The 26237-nt window shown below is 34.1% G+C and overlaps 1 protein-coding gene across 2 annotated transcripts in view; it reads left to right on the top strand.

Moving 5' to 3' along the window:
- The window catches only part of LOC147075650 (uncharacterized), a 413567-nt gene that overhangs the window by 171336 nt on the left and 215994 nt on the right, over positions 1 to 26237 (top strand). The window lies entirely within an intron of this gene.

The raw sequence follows: 26237 nt of genomic DNA, 5'->3' as shown, positions 1-26237 counted from the left end.
AATAGTATTGAGTGGCTGCTATTAGTCCGCCAATCATTATTAATTTGAGTTAGTTAATGACGAATAGGTACGTCAATAATGTATTATCTTTGCGTAATAGGCTATTCTTATGCAATTTCCAATCAGTGTTTCTAACATTTTAAGTTATCTACTCGTACGTGTGCCTCACATGTCTAACGTGTCGATCGCGGGATGGATTTTGGTGGACCGCATAACAGGGACACAGATATTTGTTCGTAAAAATATAAGGGTATACTTTCAGTTGCAATTATACCTAATATGATTTGATTCGGGTAGCATTAACCATCCCTAATCTTATTTCCTTAAGGCTATACCTCAGTTGAGGCATGGTCTAAAAAGATCGTGGCTAGGCGATGCGCGGATTGCGGGTTGCGGGTGCAAATGACGCATGCCGAACGAAATATAATTTGTCATATAAATCCAACATGCGTCCATTTAATGTTCTGTTTATTGTTATATTAGTAACAATAATGATATATTCATTGACATGTTTTCTTTTTCAAGTAAATGGGTAATATTTTTAGTCATCTTTACACGATTTAAGAATTAATACCCCCGTCGCCATCACGAAGCAAATTTACGTATTCACACCTCGACGTTCGCTCTCCGACTGCCAGCGAGTCCAAAATTTCGTCGCGCCTATAGTTGAAAATTATTTGCCGTTTCACTGAAGTATCGTCTTAACCAGTTTAAGTGCAAATCATATTCAAAGTCATAGTCACTTGATTCAAATCGAAGGAATCCCTTCGCTTTAAACTGAGGTGTAGTTCCCCTTACCGTCGCGCAGTAGGCACGTGGGAGAATAGTTGCGCAATGAGTGCAGTGAGTGCCCCAAAAAAGACATACTTAAACGTATAATTTTCACGATGAATGGGAAATTGAGTATTTCTTTGTGATGGGTAGAAAGAAGACAAGTGTGTTGTTTAATTTGTAACACTTTAGATAAATATAATACGTTTCTTCAAGTTAAGAATGACAATGGAAGAGTGTGGTAGATCACAGCTTACTTGAAGTTAGATTTGCCTGATTTACCTCTAGTTGCAGTGTAATTTAAGTTCTGGACCCTATAGGTAATTTTTCGTTTCTGACAACATTGGATGTTTATACAGTTTACCATCAGGTGTTATAATATTATCGGATGGAATAATACAATCCTAAAATGTATTAATTGCTTAGTTTAACTGTCGTATTTTGTACATTGGCTTTAGAGTTTAGACCATAAAATGCGTATTTGATAATGGTTATTGCTCTTCACACAATATAATACACTTTCCACCGACCGTTTCTACGACTTCTACAATGTTTTGGTATATTTATTTTAATGTAACGTAAACAATTTTTAAGCCACCAGATTCGTATTAGATCCTGACAGGTTATGTAGGTACCTACCGCATTCAAATTGACATCGCATATCGCATTTGAAATTTCATAGACATGAAATATGGAGACTTAAATGTCCATTACAATTTTAATAAAAAATATACTTATCAACTATATTTTGTTCAGTAACAGCTGTTGTTCTTCAATATTTTTGCACATTTTTAAATACAGTTTTACAACATAATGCAGGCGATGCTATTGTTAAGATGGAACCGAACTCGAATGAACTGAGCAAAATCTTTTGCAAATTAGCAAATGAACGCTCTCCTGTAAATGTTGGCTTCACAAGTAAGGATATCACTACTATCACGTTCTCGGTGATATCCACATATTATTTTATCGCAAAAACAGCGATGAAAACGATGTACGATTTTCTTCAAAACCACGGAGAGTATGTTGAACTTTCCTTACCACAGTATTGTTTATCCAAATTATACATCATCATGATGATTTGATAGCCAACTTTTAGTTGGAGATACACGCATGAAGATCGTACCAAGCGCTTGCTTATATCTATTTATTTTACCATCTTAAGTAAGTTTTGGTCGCGATCTTTCGGGAGAAAACTTTGTTCTCAGAAAAGTTTAAACTCGCATCAGCTAAGAGATGCGATAACATAACGCATTCACACAGGAACCTCCTCCATAGACATATAGATAGGCTTACGACTCCGCGGAGTTGGTATTTAACTCAATAAGTATTACTCGGAAGTTCGGGCCGGCCTGTTTTACAGGGCGAGATCGACTGGCAACCGCATCGCAGTCGTCGGAACTCCCAGCGTCATACTCGTGCGAGGTCGTTACATTTTATGTATGCAAACTTTCGTCGTAATCGCATCAAGTCGGTATTCGCTAATGTTCGCCTCACATAAGATTATTCCTCCAGAGCCGGAGTGGCTTAATTTTCTTCCCTTCTGGGATAGGGCGGTGTATTGACTCATGCGTCGAAACCTGATCTTAAACCATTCGAATTGAAGAAAAGTCCAAACTATACATAACGCTATTTCCTTCTCATTTTTACAACGTTTTTATTGGGTCGTATTCTTATTTGTCCAGTGGTTGTTTATCCGGTACAAATCTTGCAATCGATTTTTAACTAACTTCCCGACTAGCTAGACATTTGATACTTTTAGAATATATGCCAATGCATTCTTTTAATACTTTTAGCCATCTTTAAGTAGAATTGAATTCATTTTCAGTTAATTCTGTTTTGTATGAAAAGTTATTTCGGAAGAAATCCGTAATCCAATCCACTATTATTGGTTGCGAAGTGGATGGTCCTAGCAACGAAATTATTAATATATACGTGCGTTACTATGGAAATCAAAATGACATTTCAGTATTCTATATTTGTTTGTTTGTTTTTTATTTACTTCATATCAAGTACAAGTTTGAACATAATAATTCAACAGAAAATTTAAAAACGTTGTTTGTAAAAAGTTCTTTTTATCTTGTAATTATTCTATTCGTGACACTGATTTGTTATTCAAATTCAAATACATTTAGTTTTATATAATACTAGCGAGTAGCTAGCTACCCGGCATGCATTGCAATGCCACTCAAAGAAAGAAAGTGTTCTGATTCTGTTTATTGAAGTGCTTTTGGATACACAATATGTTTTGTTTTTCCGTCTGGTGTGTACACTAATAAATCAGTAGGTTTTCCAACGCGTGAGCAGGCCATATACAGCTGCCCATGTGAGGAGCATGGATTTTCCAAATTTGGTATGGGAACGCATACGAATAGAAGAAGATAGAATTGAAGAAGAAGCTGGTTGTACTAATTCAGAAACCTTCGCGGGTGTGCGCACAACAACTGACCAAAGGTTCATCGCAATCGAATGAATGGTATAGGAACCCATACGGGACAGACAAACAAACATTCATTTATATAGATATATATATATAAGATACAAGTTATAGTGAACCTTACAAATCGTCACCTCAATACTAAACTTAGATAACTGGATTTTCACTGTTTTTGAGATAGCTGTTGAACATGATTCTACATTTCCTTCTCTGCAAAATGATAAAAACTAAATATGTCAGAAGTTAATGGGAACTGTATTAATTTTGTGTTTGAAAATATTAGATAACTTTAAAACCATAAATGCATTAAATAAATAAAATAATATATCTACAATTTTTTTTGCCTACAATTGAACATTATTTAACTGTTCCCAATTAGACAAGCACAATTTTCCATTTTTATTTTAAATAATAATTATATCCTAGATATATGTTAATCCAGTAAAGTTTTAATTTTATTTTCCCTACAATGACCAAATCAGAATTATCTAGTTGTAGTATTGAGGTGACGAGATTATATATTCAAGACAAATGTGGGGGGAAAACCAAGAAATACATAATAGTATTAACAATATTAAATTTATACATGGTTAATTAAAAGAGTTAGTAGGAAACATTATAAGCAAGTACCTACCTACCTATACCGAATTACCTATTTTATTTATACAATACACAATATATTATAATATACAAGATTTTTGACATTCTAATAATACAAAAATAGTTTAATTAAAAAGTGAAAGAACTGCATACATGGAAATTTTGAAGAATATGTACTGACTTCATCCATGAGTCGGTAAAACACTCGCCCGGCATGCGGTGGTTGCTGGTTCCAAGCTTACTTGATCTAAGATTTTTTCAACGATGTAAAATATTATGTAGTTATGTTTATTAGGCTATTCCAAGTTATGTACCTACTTATTTCTAATTAAAAAATATAGTAAACAATTTCTTTTTTATTTATAATTATTATTATTTAATACTAGTATGGCGTTGTAAAAGTGTATTCTTAGTCTATCGGCTATTCTGTAAATATTCCAGTTATAGCATTCTGGAACAATGGCACCGAACAGTAGAAAGGGACTGCATTATTTTAATGAAGTCGCTGTAATGAAAATGTGCCACTGTTAAGCCGTTTCATATCACGGTGCCTTTCACGTATTGTAATAGTTTTTCACAGCAAGAATACACCTTGGCATAGGTACCTAGTTATGCTTGGGTAGTAGTGAGCAATTCCCAAAAGGATTTCGTACCAAAAACACGACTCGGGCTAGACTTTTTAATTTCACAAATGCCTTTCCTGCTGGGCTAGTTCGTTGATATAATTTTTTTTGTCTCCTCTATAGAAACTGAAGGGTGTTTTCTAGTCTAGTAGTGGTACGCTATTCACTTAGTTTATGCGGTACATATATGCGAGTATCTTTATTTTTAAATTTGAGAATTCTCACGGGGATTTTCATCAAATGTATCAAAGTTTTATTTCTCTACACGTGAGACGTTAAATATAATTTATTTTTGTGTGTAACTAACCAGCATGTCATCAATCTTTGTAATTAATACGTGTAATAGTGTTTATAAAATCTACTTATGTGTTTAATCAGGAAGTAGGTATGTAGAAAGTACATTGACAATTATTTATGCTTGAACTATGGTTCAAGCATGTCACTGCTATGTATGTAAAAGCCATAACCATTTAATATTCCCAACATTGGAGACATAATGCCTAGGGATTCCAATCCCGGGATCACGAGCTATTTTCGATACCTATGAATCCCGGGATTGATAAACATAATCCCGAAACTTTCGGGATTGATTTTTTTTACATTTTTTATGGAAAATAAAATAAAAACGAAAATATAACAGAAAAAATACTTTTAATAACAAATAGCTACATTAGAAATAAACTGAGTTTGAATGAAGTTTGATTTATACCCATGTGTAAGTTGCCGATTCATTTTATTTTTTCACATAAATTAATAAAAATGAGAAAGATTGGAAAAAAACAATGCTTCGCACTATTAACAAAGTAATTCCACCATGATCTCATACGTTTTACGGCAGTTTCGTATTTGGCTGACTAATTAGATTTATGAAGCGGAAAAGCCATAAGTACACCATGATTTGCTTTACTATTTTAAATCTCGCTAACCCATTCATTAAGTCTTCACTATCAGAAACAGCAATCTCATATTAAATTCACATTATTATTTATATAACAATAATATTTACTCCATTAAACTTATGTATTTCTTAGATTGAACGTATACAATATTAACAATAAATGTCTTAAATAGTACAAATTATACTAGATTTATTTTTGACCGATTTTATCAATGTTATTTGTAAATATAAAATTTTTATATAAACAATGGAACAAATGCCAATCCCGGGATTGTCAAATTGTAATCCCGAAATCCCGGGATCAGAATTTTGGCTCGGGATTGGATTCCCTAATAATGCCTATGGCCTATGGACAAGGTGTATATAAAATGTCGTCTTTCTTTTCATAGCAACCGTATGTAATAATAATAAAACATTTGAGAACAGGACAGACTGTTAGAAGCACCTCGAATTACTCAACTTGGCCAACGGTGCACACAGCACAATATGACGTATTAGTCTATTCTTCACTATCTCAATTATCTTGATATTTGTTCAGTAGGTACATCGCTTATTCGTTCTCTCATTATAATAAGACATAATCTTGGCGTTACAGTAATATGTATATATATTATATATTTCAAATTTAAATAATAGCACGATTATTCATTTATTGTTTATTCTCTGTTGGATAAGATGCATAATTAAGTGGTGATACAGGATTGGGCATCTCAAAACGGACTACTGCATTAAAAAAAAACTAAGACGTCATATAAAAAGAAGAATTAAAAATAAGTAGATAGATATCAGTGGCGATCGGTGAGTTATTTTACTGGGAGTTCACTTTTTTCACCTTTTGGCTGCCGTAAAAAGGCCTTTGCCTTCATCAAAACTTCACCAAAAAATAAAAAAAAACTATTGAGAATATTATCATCAACAATGCCATTTATCATTCAATTCCAATAAAAAAATAGGACTTCCGCTAATGAGAAGCAACATATTAAGGATTGGCTTACTTCAATAACAAATTAAGAAAATAGGTGACCTGATTTATTGTGGCTCTTGAAAGCAGTAACTCATCAAAATTGACATTATTTAAGCATGTAGCCGTGATATTTTACGATTTCCACCCTACCACGCATATTAAACCCCCCACAGAGCTAGTTTGGAGAGATATCATACTTGATAAACATTGTGAATTTAGTTATCAAACTGAAAAAAACTTGAAGTTTATTTTTAAATTGTACTTCGCCTAAATTTGAGAAATGTTGTCAACATGTGCGGAAATTTAATATACGTACTGCGAAAAGAATTAATTTGTATAATAATATTGAATAAAAATTGTCAAACAATAATTATTGTACGTGTGATACGAGCTGTATTGTTTTAAAACCGATGAAGCCGCATTCGGGCCGGGAGCGACTGAAACTGTCACTCCGGAGCACGCAGAAAAAATATTTACATATTGCTACTACACGCGCCAGACGACGCTCTTTCTCATTGCAAAGAAATCGAACTGGGCGCTTTGGTCGAGCGATATCGGATATCGCTCCCATCAACATATAATATTTAAAATAGCCGGTTAAAAACACATATTAGAATTTGTTTTTGTGTATGAATTAATGACTACGGTAATAGATCAGAACACTTTTAATTAATGAAATATAAATGAAATACTTATTTTAAAAAAAAATAAGTCTTTTCGCATTAATTGAGTGGGTGGGTGTTCACCGCTCCAGCGCTCTCAAGGGAGCATCGCTACTGATATATATTATATACCTACGAAACTTCACTAGAAAAATGTAATCGTAAATTCGTAAAAATGATTTTATAAATAAAAACAAAATTACTAAGAATATATTTTATATGATATATTATAATCGACGAATAATTTTCCATGGTTCAGATTTATGGGCGAAGATTGTTCCGGACACCTCTGATCTGTCAAAAATTGTATGGTCTATTCTCAATTAGTATCCAAAGCTCCCGGGTCGTTCCTCGAACCCGTCCCACCAGGCCGTGACTGGCGATCCATTCCCCAGATAAAAATAATCCCAACACGTGTAATGATAATTGAATCAAACAGAACAAAAAATAAACCCAACGAGTGGTTTGTTTCTTATTGCCTTTATTTGTGTTCGGTCTTTTCCTAACTCGACTTATTCTTGCTGTGTGCCCGCCATGCCTCACGCGATGGCTGATGGTGCAGTGACGATTAACTTGGAAGTGGCGAACAAGGCCAGACACAATCGCAATAACTTTATCTAAATAATATTATCACGTGAATAAAAACATTTTAATAAAAATATATATAAAGGATTATCATAAATATTGTAATTCTTATTACGTATGTATAGAGCTGGATATTTTATCAACTTTCAATTAGGTAGGTACCTATTCTTTATAATGAGGTGGTATAACAGGCTTTCTTATTCTTCCAACAGACGGTGCTACACTCCAAATCAAAGATTTATCTAGTTTCTTCCATTCCTCTCAGCATGTAACAGTGTTCAGTCAGTCCTGCTCGCCATGCAGCCCCACCAAAAGAAATTCAATAAAAATGCTATTGCTGTGAGTTTCGGCGCTAAAATAATTTCATATGTACGCCAAATCACATAATCTATGTGGCTGTATTATGTATGTCCTGCCACGTCGGTTGTATGCATAAGTGTACTTTTTAAATCTCGACTAGGCCCTTAAACGAAGTCAAAAAAACATAATATCGAATATATTATACACTAAATTAGATACATCCAATGGTTATTTCTTTAAACAAGATACTTCAAGATTACTATAATCAATGCTGTATTTTAAGTAAATAAATTATACCTCTGGGACTTCGGTTACCAAATGGCACCACGTCTCCTGACGTCTTTGCTGATGTCAATGTTTGTATGTATGAAAGTTGCAAGACATCACACCTAGGGAATCCAATCCCGGGATCCCGGGATCCCGAGCTATTTTCGATACCTATGAATCCCGGGATTGATAAACATAATCCCGGGATTTCGGGATTGATTTTTTTATCAATTTTTATGGAAAATATAACAGAAAAAATACTTATAATACAAAATAACTACATTAGAAATAAACTGAGTTTGAATGAAGTTTGATGTGTAGGTTGCCGATTCATTTTATTTTTTCACATAGATTATTAAAAATGAGAAAGATTGGTAAAAAAACAATGCTTCGCACTTTTAACAAAGTAATTCCACCATGATATCATACGTTTTACGGCAGTTTCATATTTGGCTGACTAATTAGATTTATGAAGAGGAAAGGCCATAAGTACGCCATGATTATTTGCTTTACTATTTTAAATCTCGCTGATCTATTCATTATGTCTTTACTATCAGAAATAGCAATCTCATATTAAATTCACATTATTATTTATATTACAATATTATTTACTCCATTAAACTTGTGTATTTCCAAGATTTAACGTATACAATATTAACAATAAATGTCTTAAATAGTATAAATTATACTAGATTTATTTTTGACCGATTTTATCAATGTTATTTGTAAATATAAAAATTTTATATTAACAATGGAAAAAAATCCCAATCCCGGGACCAGTCCCGGGATCCCGGGATTGTCAAATTGTAATCCCGAAATCCCGGGATCAGAATTTTGGCTCGGGATTGGATTCCCTAATCACACCTCACCGTGGAAGTATGCAGCCGTACATATAAACCTTCGCAGTTGTTATTTTATCAGTATGTAGTAGAATTTGATTATTAGCATTTTAGCAGTATCGTACACTGTCTCTGATCTCTATTTTTCGTGGGACCCAAATAATAAAATAATAATAAAACTTAATGTTACCATAGTTACTAATTTGGAATTCCTTCAGTATTTAACTATGTACCTATTTTATTTATCCTGAATACTATACCACTTTAATGTAAGATGTGAAGTTCATCTTTGTTCTTCACTGACTGTTTGCTAAATGTATATATTATTGTGTAATTTTACGTGTTTAGTACAGTAATAGACTGATATAAAATGACGTAAATACAAAATTTTGCACAACTTGCGTTTTTCTCGGAAGTTAAAAGTTTCCCTATGACTGCACGAAAGCTTTTCATATGGGATACAGTTTGTATACTTCGGTGTGACATAACGCCTCTAGTCTGTATGAGTATGCGCGTGACTTATGAGCTTTCGAGTCTATTAGCTATAGTAGGTGTCTTCTCTAGCGTTTGCGACTACCGTTCATTCACTGCATGGCCATTTGTCATGCCGGCTTTGATATTCACTGAGCTAGTAAGATATTTTACGATGCTATAATTTAAAACATTGTAACCCGTTAAATAATGTCATTACTGCGTCACTAATTTACCGCGTTTCAAATTGTAGTAATTTTAGTGACTTTAATATGCCTTGAAAATTGTAGTACCATTTTTACTGCACCTTCACATTCGCACCCAATATCCTACTGTAACGGTATTAGGTAACTATTTGTAGAATAGAATTTTACGAGGATGGTTGTATTTACTTTGCTCAACCTATATTTAAGTGTAGTGGGATGGAGGATAGTAAATTTAGACAGATAAACCACAGTCCAGCGGGTGACAGATTCTTTTTATTTATGTGTCATATTCGTAAGCGGGACGTCAGTGGTGATTTTGTTCATCTTATTATCCCTGTCTGTCGCTGTTCTGAATTCGGATGAAATGCTGAGGTCAAGCCTGCCTCTGAGATTCTTGTACCTGGACGTTCTTCTTCTGCGAAAGCCTCAGTTATCGGAAATCTTCCCCTGTGACCAATGACATTAATATGGACGAAGCATCTGGAAAAAAAATGACACTCACTTTTTTGTCGGGTCTGCCGAATGGCATAATCTATTCTAACGCCATTACAATAAAGGTGATATTGCTATAAATTCCCGATGCTTTTTGTCGGGTCTGCCGAATGCTTCGGTTCGAACGGGTTCGCTCAAATGAACATTGATACTAGAAACACTGTTCTAACGCCATTAGATATTGCTATAAATTCCCGATGCGTGATATCGCATAATGGAAATTGCGTGACGTCTACCTACACATGTGCGAATGTCGCTATGCGCGAATTTACTTGCTAGCCACTGTATTGAGTGCATTGTCCATTAATAATATCATTGCCTGTGACTGATGTTTCCTTGTGACTTTTCTATTAATTCTTTGGCCATTTCCATCCTCAACATCATATTGCCATTTGTCACTCTTCCATTCCTTCTCAAGTATTGACCTACGTTTGACTCATATTTGACAACATTTCTTGACTTACTAATTAAATTTCTATCGAAAAGCAATGCAAATTAAGCCGTTACATTTATTTCCGCAGTGTTGACAGAGCTTAACAGAAAAATAACGTTTCTCAACAACACGTATTTAACCTTATATGATGTATTGTAGATACTACAGTAATATGTTGACATCTTTTTTCTCTGTGTGTATAAATAAGCCTTTAAATTAATGATTCAAATTTGCACAAATTTAGACTAGGCTACCGATTATTATTGCTAGAAAAATAAAGTATGTATAAATCCTACACCGGGTTCGAAACGTTGCGATACTATCATTTTGGTATTTCGCAGAACACGGCATAAATCCAGAAACAACCTCTTGATTTAACACAGCACCGTGGAAGCCTAAAAGCCTTTATGGTGGGCTCCGACACCATGCTTGTTTTAATGAATCTCGGCCATTTTTCACTTATAGCACCCAAAGTTTTCTCTTCCTCGTCTCCTTCCACCGCCTGTTTTCCTTCACCGTACGTGTTGCTACATAAATTTATTCGCATTATTGTTTGGCTCCGAGAACATATTTTCGATATTATGCTAATGATGACGTCGAAAAACGCGACGTCTTTGTAGGCGAGGCGAGGCGCTAAGGGCATATTGTAAAGTGTACAATATAAAGATATATTTTTTGATAATTTATATAAAAAAAATTTAACCCGCCGGGAAACGTTTCCTTTGTCCATGAAAATTCTCCTCAAGTTACGGGACGTTTATTTTCATTATTCTCTTGCTGTTGTTTGTATTTCATTCGCACCACGAATCGTCAATTCGTTTCATGGATTCGGTATTTTTATGACAAATTTTTCATTATCTATTTTATATCTAGTAGGTATAAAAAATCTACAACCTGCAACGTTTTTCTGTTCCACTCAAAAACCCATTTCGCTTATTTCGAATACACATGTCCTACTACAATGAAAATTATTAAAATTTGGGGGCGGTCCGGTACTTCATCGTGTACCAACTTAATGTTCTTTAAAAAAACTAACTTTTTTTGTTAGTCTGCATATCGATCTACAACCTTCGCTTATGATTTCTCATTGATGATTTACATTTAAAAAATGTAAAAAACAGTATCGTCGGTGTACTTTTCGAGATGATTGAATTTAAAAATTGGATTACCTATCGTCGTTTATTTTGCGCTTGTCGTGATGGGAGGGTAAGGGCTCTGGCGGGGATGGAGACCCACTATTATAATAATATCATAATGGTATTAAATTTAAAGTAAGTAGGCACCTACCTACCTAAGTATATACCTATATATTTTCCCCATAATTTTAAGTAAGAAAATTAGTACTTATAGAATATTTATACATAGAGTTTATACTATGAATTGTATGCTGACTTTGTTTTGTATTGAAGAGTGATTATAAGTATGTATATTGAAAATAATTTCACTGGATATCACAGGAATTATTTATACGTAGGTACTGGTGTTTGGTCTAATATTATAATATTATGAAACCGTACTTTTATATCATGATGTAAATTGAAATTCTAGAAATATTCGTTGCTTATAATTCAGTGCTAAACTACCTAGCTGTGCATTCGAAATCTAGCGAAAAAAATATTAAATTGTATGAGAACCGATATAATTAGGTGAACCTATAATATAATATCAAAGTGTTACTTTCGTGGATGATGTTCAGCGATGCGAGTTATTAGGTTATGAACAGTGACATTGTATTTGACATAACATTATCCACATGTTGGCCGATCACGTGTCCTGGAATCAAAGCAATCGAATAGAATCTCGCTTCTATTTTGAATCAAATCATCTGGTTTCTGTCATCATCACAGCTACGTTATTTGTGAAGAAAATATAAGAGAACTCATGTTTCTTTGAATGGGTAGCTACAAGCTATTTAGCTATTATAATGCGTCTCAAAATATTTGTCCAATGTTTCAAATATATATAGTTGTATCCAGTGGCGGCTCGACGACTTTCTTTGTGATGGGGTTTAGCCATTAATTATTAAATATATATACCTACCTACTTCTTCATAATTATTAACCATTATGCACCAAGCTACTTATAACAATATGATTTTTTTAATGGGAAATGAGTAATTTTTCAAAATAAATAATAAGATTATCTGAGTCGTTACTTAATCACACCTAAAAAGCGTGCTTAAAATACTTAATTAATAATAATTATTATTATGGACTTACCATTATCGGTTTTGAACAACGACATACAGCGAGCTTTTTTATTAACCTCGGGGTTATTTGTATCGCTCCCGGTATGCGTATACTAACGTTAATGCATTCGCATCTTTTGTAGAATGAGATTTGTAATTTTAATCATGTAATGAAGTAGGTATATTATATGTAATAATGATAATATCGGACGTGTATTTTTGACATGATATTATGGATGTGGGGATGGTCCCTACGAACCCTTAAGGTAGAGCCGCCCCTGGTTGTATCAAGAGACGTTTATACTATACTACATATTAATTCAATTAATGTACTTGGCGAGTTTTTCCCTTATTGAGAAATGCATCACGTATTCAGTAGGTATAACGCTTGTATTATGATTTATATATCTATACATATTTTGAAGTTCCATGGATCGATAATGCTATATATTTTCCTATGGAATAGCGTAAGTAGCAAGTTGTCAGTTGGCTTTTAGTCATTGCTTTTTGATTAATTTTAGTGAAGCAATCTCTTGAATACGTCATTTATTATATTGTAATGTGTTTTGGAACAAATTAAATTATGGCAGGTATGAAACTTTGCATGATCAAACTATATCTATATAAAAATCGGAAATCAAAAATATATTTGTACCGATTGAAAATTTAATACTATCGGCCGTTAAAATTGCATTGTGTACTATTTTTTCGACCCGGGTTTCGCCTTTCGACATCTTCAGGCACCACACACTCTCATCAAAGGTAAATACACACTGACAACGAATCTGTTGATTCTCGCTTATACCTATAATAATTGTTTTCAATAAAATAAAGTAAAACCTCTATAACCTAGGTCCTAGCTAGATTAGATACTGTGTTAATGATAAAGGATACAATTTAAGTCTAGGTTAATTTATTTACTAGTGATAATTTCTCAAAAAACTCACTACCTTATGATATATGGTAAAATAAGAATTTTCTTAATTTCGAAAATATATTTTTTTTTTAATTCGAGATTGGCCTTTTCTGGTTATTTCTCGAGAATTCTCGATCACAACCTCTATAGTCTATCTATACTCTATATTATAAGACCTGCCTAAAATTGTGACATCAACAATAATATATGTATATATTTATCTTTTTAATTATAATTACAAATGTTGACGCTAATTACATACAATTAATAATCTAATAAGAATTATGTTATCCATCATAATTATTATAATATTATGTATATACATATATGAAATATAGTGCTTACTTACCTACATGCGATACCGAAGTCATTATGTTTGCCAGATTATAACATGTGTGTGGGAATGCACAAAGTGACGTTTGCGTTCGATTACGTAATCGTATCGCTTGCATGGAAAACCTTGGAAAATGCTTTTCAGAGGTGCGGGGATAGCCGAGTTTGAACCTACGTACTGATATTTACCTAAGTATCATAAATGAGGTTATAACACGTACCACACGAGCTATCACCGAAGGTCTTTATGATAAACTTTGTGAAATTTTATCGAGAATTGAATCCACTGACCTAAAAACGTGTGTTAATTAATTATCTACCATAAATCACTGAATGCGATGGACGAGTCATGAGTGTGTTTCAATACACTTTACCTATATAGTAACCTAATTTTATATTGAACGTACCCACGTATAAAATGATGTATTTATCATTGAATAAAATTAGGGGCGACCAATATGTGATAACACACATTTAGCAGTAGTACCTACCTACATTCGTTGCAGTAGATACCGCAGAGAGATACCTTCATTTAGCAGTGGATCAGGCGTGGCTGAGCGAGTCGATTTTTAGTTTTTCGCCGTCATGTATGTCGAACCCAGGGAACTCTGAAATAATAGGAACACAAATACCTAACGGGTGTAGAGTAACAGGCAATCGATCTCGAGTGTGGAACGATTTGGGATAAACTTAAACACGTGTCGAGAATACGCTTGTCCTTCGTTCCGACAACTGCTCTCGGCTTATTCACTGACGTTCATTCAATATTGGTGTATTTGAAGGTTGCAACCCACACTATTGGACGTATATAATGTGTGGTTCATTTTCGTAGGACATTCACATTTTTAAAACCCTGCGTCAAAATGGAGTGTATTGGGACATTGCATATCGGAATTCTATTTATTAATCTGTTTTGTGGTCGAACCTATTCATCGATCTAGCTGCTTTTAATACTTTTGACGCTGAAGACGCACCTGGCGCGTAATGACCAGGCGGCCGATCGATTTAATTAACGTGCATTTTAAAGGTGGTAATAAAAAAATCATTATCTAGTCAGCAGCGAATGAGCGATCCTGTGACCGTTTAGTATCTCTTCGTAGTTGGTACATACTACATACCTACCACTGTTTGCCTGCATTAATTGTCCAGATGTTATCACATCGCTTAGGAACCTTCGTCTGATTCCTCCTCTTATTTTTTTTAAAGGCATCTTACGTTTCGCGCGTACCTATATGTAAGCACTTGTAACACACATTAGCAGTTAACTGCAACATACTACGCTTTAAGTGCAATTGGAGGTTACACTTCTAAAATATTATTCAGGCAACCACATGCAAGTAATTTGATTCTAACAAGTCATACAAATAATATTTAATACTTAGTCAATTAATTCTAACGAACAAACAAGAAAATTTAGGAGATCGAAATATGTAAAATACCTCATTTGAATTAATTGTACAATATCTTCAGACATTCAAATTGTTATCTGAATAATCAGATTATTATATAATTGATTATAAAAAAAATCTTATCTGTTGCATATTGTGTATCAGACGGGATTTATATGTTCTATTATGCATAATGTGTCTTCGTCTTTTCGATAAATGGCTCTCCCACTCGTATTATCATAATAGAATTATCAATATAATAATTATTGTTTTAATGTTGTTCATTCTTTCGGAGAGAAATCCAGTCAAGCAGTCAATAACAATAAATTTAATTGGTCTCTAATCATTTTACTGCTATCGGGGCTGTGATAACGATGCAACCAGTATGTTGATAAAATAATTATTATTTAATTATAATATGCATAAAACTGCATTCAGCTTTGTTGGTATGTTATATAAATATACGAGATAAGGCGTGCTGAATATAATGAATTATTTATTTTACATACATCTAAACGTTCGGAACTCACTTGAATATAATATGATACGAATGATGGTGGGACGTAGAGTGTGGTATCATACATTTTTTCTTATTGTTAGTACCTAGAAACCATTTCTATGTGAATAATGGTAGATTTACGTCTCCACCCAGATCTGCGTAATCCCTTCATTATTGAATTTATAAAATATTCAACCGCGATTTTGAATTTTCTATCCATCTTGTGCGAGGTCGACTAGCTCTTCTTCGTTGGGTGATTGGGAACTTTAGTATGGCAATACTCAAAAGTTCAATTGAATTCTAAATCCTTTAAATATTTTAAACTTCGATCATTCAATAAAAGAAAAGAAAGAGTACAAATGTTTAAAAAATGGTCGAACTCTAGTTCAAAGATAGAATTCAGTTGTCTAATCTTTCTTGGTTGACAGTACAACTATTGGTTTACTACGCTACCATTTGCATCAACACAGCCCTAAACACGATAGTCACTTACCAACCTTCCTAAAAAAAATCATCTTTATTGTACTTAGATTTTATAATTAGTAATAAATCACGATTGGTTCTTTCACGTGAAAGATGTGTACATGTCAAGTATCCCATTAATTATAAGTTGAAAGCAGTGATATGAAGGTACATGACTAGTATTCTTCAGTTCATCGCGAGAATTTCGTGAGTAATTTGAAATATGTACCTACTGACCTACTGTATATTGTTAGGGAACGGCTTCATCGGGAAGCCTTTTACCCCAACACGGCAACGCAAAGGGCGCGCCGCATGCCAACTACCGCGGCAATAATGAACTCACACAATCACAGGGTTTTATTCTGCTTAATCGGAGTTATTTTAACATCATCGGCAGTTTTACTTAGATATTTAATTATACGGCATTACGGAAATCGACTTTCTTCACAGGATCTACGGCAGACAGACGGTCTCGTTTTCGCTACCCGGATTTCTAGTCCTGAACAAAGGTCTCGCAACATATTTATATTTTTAGTTACATTTTATGAGAGCCTTACTAGCTGTCTTTGATGCTCCTTTGAAGGTAGTTATACTTTATACTGTGGTTTGGCGCAGCCTCTTACATTAAATTAATTATACATATTGATCAGTATGTATTAATAATAATAGAGTCGAACTTGGTTATTACGAGGAAGATGGGACCGACTGAATTTGCTCGTTATAAGCATTACTCGTTATATCGTTATATAACATTTTACATCTGAAAACCATCGTAAAATCCCCGAAACAAGAATGGAAATTCATAAACTACTAAAGAAGTTGTTTATTGTAATGCAGTGCTGAGCCGCTGGCGCTGGTAGGTACCTACTGACTTCACAAAGCTTTTTACATGCAATTTCAACCATATGCGTGGATAATTTTTCATTGTTGTCGGCGAAAACACCAATTAGGTACTTAGACACTTAACTAGTGTCATAAACGTAATCCGATCCCGGAGGCATCGGTCTAGTTGACTGCCCGGAGTGCCCGGTCGGATTTTATTGCTTAGACCAGGGGTTCCCAACCCCGTGCCCGCGGGCACCATGGCGCCCGCGGAACGATTCGTATGTGCCCGCCACTATTCGACAGAGACAGAATTTTGACTTTTCGATATATTTATGCGAATCATTGTTTTCAAACATGAACTTAATAAAATCAAGATATAGATCTCGACTCACCGATGAGCATCTTTATGATTGTTTGCTAACAGGATTATCGTCATACTCTCCTAATTATGAGGCACTGGCCAATGATATGCCAAAGATCACATTGACATATTGATATTCTATTTTTTTATAAAATGTTTTCTTTGTATTTGTGTTTTTTGTTTACTTTGTTTACGTTTTGTAAATACATATCTCTGTGTGTATGAAATTTGAATAATAGTTTTATTATTTTGAAATATTTTTGTTTATTATTTATTAATAAATTATGAATATAAGAAAATAAATTATAGGAAAATGAGAAGTTATGGAAGGAGTTTGTCGATTAAAAATAGGTGGTGCCCGCCACCCTACCGATATTTTAGAATGTGCTCTAGAGTACAAAAAAGGTTGGGAACCCCTGGCTTAGACGATCCACACATTAACAGTTTTGCTCGGTATACCCGAGAAGTAGCTCGTTATAAAAGTGAATAAATGTATAGAGAAAATCTAAAATGTCAACGAATTTTTCCTAATTACATCGGAGATCTCGCTATTTCCGTGATTGTAATAACCACGTTCGACTGTATTTCATAAGCATCGTCACAATCTAATATAATACAATTATGGTCGGTCATTTTTGTACATCTAGTTATCGACATACATAATATTAGTAGATAAATAAGGTTGTGGAAATATTCCGAAAAATGTATGCATAGCATCTTGTATTCCATATTTCCGCCGTAGCAAATTTCGCGTCCTCTTTGAGTTATTATTTGTACCGACTGTGCTCGTAAAATATGTATGCAAATCGTGTCTAATTTACGAGCAAGGAAAATACCTGCGTTGGTATAATTTTCCGCTACGCTACGCTCTCCGTTAGCAGAAGGTTAAAATTCGTAAATAATAATAATAATTGTTGTTCGGCGCGTGGGGTTACGAGTATTTCCACGGAGCTATTGGAACTAGTGGCCGGGGAGGGGCGATATGGGAGGGTCAGAGGGGGCAACCAACACATTGCCAATGTCAAGTTCAAAGCCGAGCTCTACTCAGCGGTGCGGCATTTTCATTATACCATTTGATGGGGCAAGTGTTACGTAATAATTCATTCAGGGTTTGCGTAGAACATAATATTATCTTATGTATTATGTTGAATTTTATTAGGAATTAATCGAAATTATTCCTAGTATTGGTATGAATTTCTTTGCAGTGTACTTGTATGAGAGTGACTCAGGAGCTACTTACTGTAAAGTTGTTGAATACAATGTGAGGTGATCCGTTACTGATATGACAGCTCACAGTGAAATGTGATACGACGAACTGCATGCAGAATTTTCCGGACGAACAATATTTCAGATGGTAACGAGAAAATTCGGAAGGGGGGCCGAGCCAGACAAGCTGATACGAATTAAGCGATACAAACACTGTCGGCGATAGCAACTATATACAGCATAAACTTTCGACTCGCCTACCTATTGTGCACGGGCATAAATATATGCTATCTGCACACTTTGCCATAAAAAAGCTCAAATATTTTCTTGGTTGTTTCTTATTGTATCAAGATTCCTTTAATGGTAGAAGCTTTGGTCTAGAATATTATTCATTCGGATATGTAAAGAGAGTGTACATATTTTAACAACAGCTATGATGGGTTTATATTAAATTCGTTTCATTACTAATATCTACTTAATGTTTTTTATTTTTGATTTTTTCACTTTCAATAATTATTCCTCAAGAATTTATTTACAGCATCCATGTGCGCATTTACTAGAGTACTAAACGATTTTCTTGTGTCTATTTTTACATTTCCCATCGCTATTTTGTCATGATCTCTGCGATTGAAGTTCACGCATGATTTCCGTGTGACCTTTGCTTACCCATCCATCTTCAATTCTTTTGTTATTATATTACTGTCGACACGTTTTCGTTATTTATTACAAACAATTCCACGATAGCATTTTTGTATTTCTTCTACTTCATCAACTCATACGGCGACAGGGTAAAAAACGACAACATATACATAAATAAATATAAAACTTCAGTGTGTAATAAAATCACGGTGTACAAGCATAGAGTGCGTCAATCCATACCAGGGGCCTTATGTTGTAACTTGCAAGTTGAAGTCGTCCGGCGACATGACGTCATATGACATTATTGTGACGTACTACCGGGGTGAGTCAATAGCATTCGATAAATTAACGCTACTTTAATACTGGCGTTATTCATTGTCCCCATACACAAATAGGTGTTTCAGCATAATAATATCTATGGTGAGCCGTGTGCATTGGGCGGTTCGCCTCGATGCGTGTATTGAGCTTACGTCACAATTACGTCATGTCGTCGGGTGACTTCATGTCACGAATTATAGTTATATAGTTATAGGGCACCAGCGCGTTTTCACATAAGTTTACTCTTTAGTAAATGGCAGAGAGTCAAGTAGTAATAGTATACTGGACACAAATTCTTATACTAATTTAACTAAGTATATCAAGTAATTGGCCAGCTGTAACTCCAGATTCTAATAAACTTATACCTACAATATAATACTAGAATCAGGCGGAGCGAAATACCAGCTGAACAGATGCGGAGCGAGGCATGGGGATGTGGGGGGAGGGGCGCTATTAAAATAGAGCGGATCTGGAAATGTGCAAACTGCACACAGAATGGGTTAGCATTATTGCATTGTTGTTATTTTATTGTACAGGGTATCCCGCTATTGTGTCTTCCGCTGAACGCCACTGCGGGAGTCTTGGCAATCTCCATTGAAGAAAATTTCCGGGAGCGTACAGTTGAATCGGTGGCGAAATCTCTTAACATCGTATTGTATTATTTGAATAATAATGTATACACCTGCTATTTTTACAACCATTTGTTATAGTTAGTACGCAATACGTATACTAAAAGTAGAATAGGTAGGTACCTACTTAATTGTAATTAAAACAGGAAATGTTTAGTAACTAATTTTATTACATTATAAATATTATGTACTAAACACAATTAAGTATTAAATAAATAGTAAAGTGATTTGATTCAGATGTTGCTGATTTCATAGTGCGTATGTTGTAAAAAATATATTGATTTTAATTTATTAGTATTTGCTGTGGTGTAAAGGGGTACAAATCAGACAAAATACATACAAATTAGATATGTAATTATAGAAATTAATTAATTAATTAATTGTCTTGTGATGTGGACTGTCAACTTGGTAAGTTAATGGTGGTTTTTGAAATATTGAAGACCAGTAACTCCTTTATAAATGAAATCTAATCCTCGAGTGGATAAGCGTTGTGTATTTGACCATTTTTTCAACGAAACAGTTAACTGTCATTTTAAGCATGGGTGAAACAACGAAGATATTTTAAATAAATTTTTGCTCCCTTTATAAATATACATTTTTCCTTTTCAAGTTTTCCCAGTACATAATTCAATTATTTTTAGGATAATTCCTTTTAAAAAATGAAAGCGAAAGCCTACTTACATACATATCGTATGAAAAGACTCGAGGAACATCGGCCGAAAACAACGCATTCAATATTCATGTTGTTTACGTCGGATAAGGGGGTTGTGGGGGTCGAAGAGAAGAGGAAAGTGTGGAAAGTTAAGCAGCAGCGATGCGTAAACTTTTCTTTCAAACAATCTGTCAAGAACGTTGGTCCAAGAAGGCAAATTCACTTAACTGTATGTAATTTAATGAGGCCGTCAAAGTATTACATTAATGCTAAAAACATATAAACCATAAATAATGTTGTTAGTTTGTTTTAAGGGAACATTAAGTTTGTAAACCAGCATTTTGTTAGTTTGCTTTATAGAAATGTTGGTTTGGAACGCGGTTACTCTTTCCAGTGGCCGTGTTTCTATAAATATTCTTCTTTTTCGACACTACAGCTATGAACCGTGGATAGCATGGATTGCAAAAAATGTCTCTTACTGACTTTAACAGTTTGCCTTCTTTAATATGTCAGTCATCGATCGAGAAAAATGTGTCTTTTTTGTATATAAGTATGAAAACATAATCTCGAATCCCGGGATTCCAACATTCTCGATTCTGGAATTGCAAATCCTGTTGTGTACCTACATTATAACATTATACCGCCACTATCTATCATATTATTTAGCATGTGACCTCAATAATTTAAGGAGGACTTCATAACAGATTCGTAACGAATAAAAAAAGAATATCTCATTATTTTTTTATTATTGTGCAAATAATGACATTGCTTCTTGGAAAATAACTACATCATAGTACTTAGGTATGCACTTATATCGGAATGACCTCGATTTACATTATGATTTTTAAATTACACATTGTATATTTCCGTGCTACCACTATTCACGTCACTGTATCCGTTCACCCTTCGACATATTCGTGCTTTATTTAAAAATTATATAACTGCCGAAGATAAAAAAACTTACATGCCTTATTATACCGACAGAACTTATAAATTTTAGTAATTTTAAAATTAATTTCTCAACTATCATTGTAGCCACACCAACACTACATATGAACTCTTTTTGTTTTTGTTTTTGTAGTACTTATTATATTATTTCCGCACAATAATAATTGATCCGAAAGGTCTTAATGGGGTATGGATTGTACGCCTTGACGATCTGAATAATATACGTTTATTTTTCCGGTTTTTAATGTGTCTCATTTAATTTTAAACGTGTAGTGACAAATAAGTTAGATATTATATATCATTGAATATGAGATGCATTCGAAGTAGTAGCTGATATAAATCTATTGTGTAAATAATTAAGTGTATAGTATCACTGTCGTAGAGTGCGTTCCCTAATAATTCTTGGCTCAGAGGTCGAATCGGGAACGGCATTCAGAAATATTTCGGAGGCGTAGCAAATTTATTCTTTTTATCTTGTTGATTGTTTTGTGTGTATTATAGAATGTACGAATAATATTACTATTATTGAATGACGGTTGCTGCCGCTTCGTACATTTACGAGATTATCATATCTTTATTGCATCGGCCCATTGGATAAAGTTTCATAACGAGAATACTAATATGCACCCACTATCTTACGTACCTATGCCAAACGTCTTTCACCGCTTTATATTAGTCAAGGCCTGAACAAAAACGATGCATGAGTGCGAGTGAGAAAGTATTCGGCACCCTTACAATCTCTGCGACACGCGCTAGAGTAAGATAAAAGGTCTACTAGCTACAAGCCAGTTTCCAAAAGTATCGCCATCAAATCGGGGCGAAACGCTTCACATAGCGTCGATGACTTGCGAGCTCGTGTTGCTAAAATTGATATTTTTTGTGTTAAACATAAAGTCAGTGGTAAATATTTTTGGTTAATTAAGTAGAAAAGATGGTTCTGTGTGTTGTCTTAAAATGTGGTAGCCGTACTGATAAGCAAGAAGATGGTATTACGTTTCATAAGTAAGTTGATACATGTTCGTGATAATTTCTTTGTATTTTATTATATATTTTAATATCAGTGACCTAGTGTTTCTTTAAAATAACTTAAATTATGGATATCTTTATCTAATGGTTGCATTTTGACCGCTTAAAAATACTATATAACGTAAAAAAATAGAAAATTACATTTTAATTCTGAGCGTCTAGTGCGAGCACTTTGGGCGAGCACTAGCGAAATGGTCTAAGGTCTCGAACATTTGTAGACGAATGCGTTCGCTCGCTCACAAACCAAACGCAAGGCACGCGGCTTCATTTAGCAATGCAACGGGTGGCGTCTATATGTATCTATAGTCTAAGATATTAGTATTGTAAAATGTGAACGAATATAATAATCAAGGAGTTTTTTTTTATAAGTATATATTTTATAAAGGTCAACCGACAGGAACATTCATACATGATACAACATAATTTAGGTTCCTAATAAAAAACGGACACGGAAGACATTATGAAATAATCAGCTAATTAGATAGAATAATAGAAAAACGATAGGAAATATACGAAAAATAAACATGAATATGCAGTTATTATGATTGTTAATATTGGTGAGGTAGATTTAGAACAATTTTTAAAGAATGTGAGTGAACAAAACAGTTATATCCCGTTTACACGTGCATGGATTTACTGCTAACAGTAGGTACGTATTGTCACTGCCATAACAATAAAATACATGTGTAAACATGTATTATAATGTACGTTGCAAGATTGCATGCATGGATCAAAAAGGTTTGGAAGCTTATGAATTATTTTCACACGACAGTTGGGATTTGTTCGATATCTGCGCCTGCGAGTAGAACGTTATTGGCGAACCTGCCGGTAAGAAAACGAGCTACACCGCGCAGACCCGTTTTGCGGTTAACCGATTTTCACGACCTCTCAAATGGTAGGGTACCATAAAATGACATCATCGCGCCTCGCTTACTATTGAAGAATGAGATTGAAGTAACAGTCAGCACTTTTACGTGTAAACAGTTATTATCGCGATAATTTAATATACTCACTATTGGTGAAAGTAAATCCATGCACTATTACAATTTATCACTATGACCGGACTATAGTTCCCGATAGAATAGAGCAGTGATCGCCAAACGGTCGCTCGCGAGACCGGTAGCTCGCGGCGGAATTTTCGGTAGCTCGCATGGGACTTTTTACCATATTTATAAATTGTAATGTGATTTGTTGCTTAAGAGAGTTGTCTCAACTGTAGAATTTGTATGGTCTTTCGTCCCAACAGAAAAGTATCCAACTTTAGTTCGAATTCCGCTCAAAATGAAAGCATTGTTTTGTTCTACCTACTTATGTGAATCAACGTTTTCCACTATGAAGGTGGTTAAAAGTAAATATATAAACAGACACAGTACAAATTTCTTCGTCATCTCTATTTTAAAGTTTATAATTATTTTCCTTTTGACACCTTCTCAAACGAGTCTTTTCCGACTAACTTTCTTCAAGGCATGCTCGCCTTTCATTCTCTTGAAACTCATAGGTCACTTCTGCTCTTAAAGCATTTTTCCCTGCTCTCACGTGGTATCATTTTCAATCCCGATATTCTAGAAAATTTTGATTTTTACGCACCCATCAATTACATGCGTGGTCGCATGACCCATTTTGGGTGAAAGCTGTTTCCTCATGTCAGGCTCACCAGGCACCAATTGCGAGGGCTGTGCGGCTGGTCAATGCACTCCCTAGAGATATAGACATTTTTGGCGATCCATTATATATTCTGTTTTTTAAATTCTATTTTATTGTTTAATTTGTATTTTTTGAATTATTGTTGTTTATTTTTATTTTATTTCTTTTGTATAAAACTATTTTTACTTTCTTTTTTTCTTTTTTTTCCTCCATCTTGTTTTTTTCTGATTTTCTGAACTGATTACTTGTAATTTTTATTCTAAATGTCATGTTGTGAACGTCCTGAATTAATAATTTGTTATGTACTCAACGTGTCTTTTTCAAATAAATTAATAAATAATTGCATTCAGATTGAACAATTGTGACAAGGTACTCTCCGAGAATTGAAAAAAAATGTGAAGGAAGGTGAATGCCATTCTTTTTACTAATTATTTTTACTTTTTCTCACACTTATTTCAAGATATTTTTCAATTATTATTTTATTTATAAATAAATAATTAAAGTAGGTCCGCATTTTATGTTATATTGGAAGTCTGATGTCCTAATTTATTTTAAGTAATAGATGTAATACTAATATATGTATGTTACGATATAGGACGATGAATTATAAAGAAGGAATATGTATAAGTAGCTCACCAGACAAGTACAATTTCTACAAGTAGCTCACATCCTTATTGAGTTCGCAGACCACTGGAATAGAGTAATGAAACCAGAAAAATTATACATACAATAATTAGAGAAATTTGCCGACTCGAATTAATTTCAGACCAAATTATGCAATCGTTATTATTGCGAACCCTCAGATTGTATATATACCTATATATATTTTATGTCATAAGGTGTCGACACTGGTTTAATTAGATTTGCGGTTCTTCGGGCACACTATTCGCTGAGGTCCAGAAAACTTTGAAATCTTAATTGTTTTGTAACGTGTGGCAGGTAAAGGGGGGCAGAGTGAGCACCGATGAGAGGGAATGATCAGGAAAAATGTCCATTGAAAACTTATATTTTAAATTTAACGCATGCGGTGGCTATGAAAATATGAAGAAATGTATCCAGAATCGGTTTCATGATTATTATTCTCAGTCATGGGGGTGACGATGAGGAGTTCACAAATCTCATTATTAACCAATAGCTAGTTTGATGTGCATCAAGATTATAAAGAAAAACGGAGAAACAGCTTGAGTATCTACTTTACTACAGAAGGTGATTCGATCTTACTTCTTATTCACTCCCGCAATTATTCAAGAAATACTTTACTAATAAACCAACCTGTAAAATTTAACATATTCAATGCTATCACAAAATATTAATTAATGCTCGTAAATGTCACTTGGAAAATTGTCGTTGAATAGCGGTGAAAACTCGCCGGACAGACTCGCCTTCTGTAATGAATGTAATGATATTGCAAACTGTTCTTGTCTGCTTGTTCAGTATTAATTTACACATTCGCCAGACGCGAATTTCGAGCCTACAGTCAGTATAATATAAAACGCGCTATCAAATCGCATTTCCTCAAATCGTATTGATTGACCAAAATGTTGCGCGCGCATATATTAACGATTGTCACAGAATATAATCACACCATCCCCGCATCGTGCAGAAGTTTACACTTTTTAATTGATTTTTTTCTTCTTGGGATTTCGGTTATTATG

The sequence above is a fragment of the Rhyacophila brunnea genome, unplaced genomic scaffold (assembly GCF_057557595.1).
Source record: "Rhyacophila brunnea isolate RB1 unplaced genomic scaffold, BYU_Rbru_1.0 scaffold_14, whole genome shotgun sequence".
NCBI classification, from domain to species: Eukaryota; Metazoa; Arthropoda; class Insecta; order Trichoptera; family Rhyacophilidae; genus Rhyacophila; species Rhyacophila brunnea.
The sequence above is the reverse complement of the archived record's forward strand: the minus strand, read 5'-3'. Positions and strand labels throughout refer to the sequence as shown.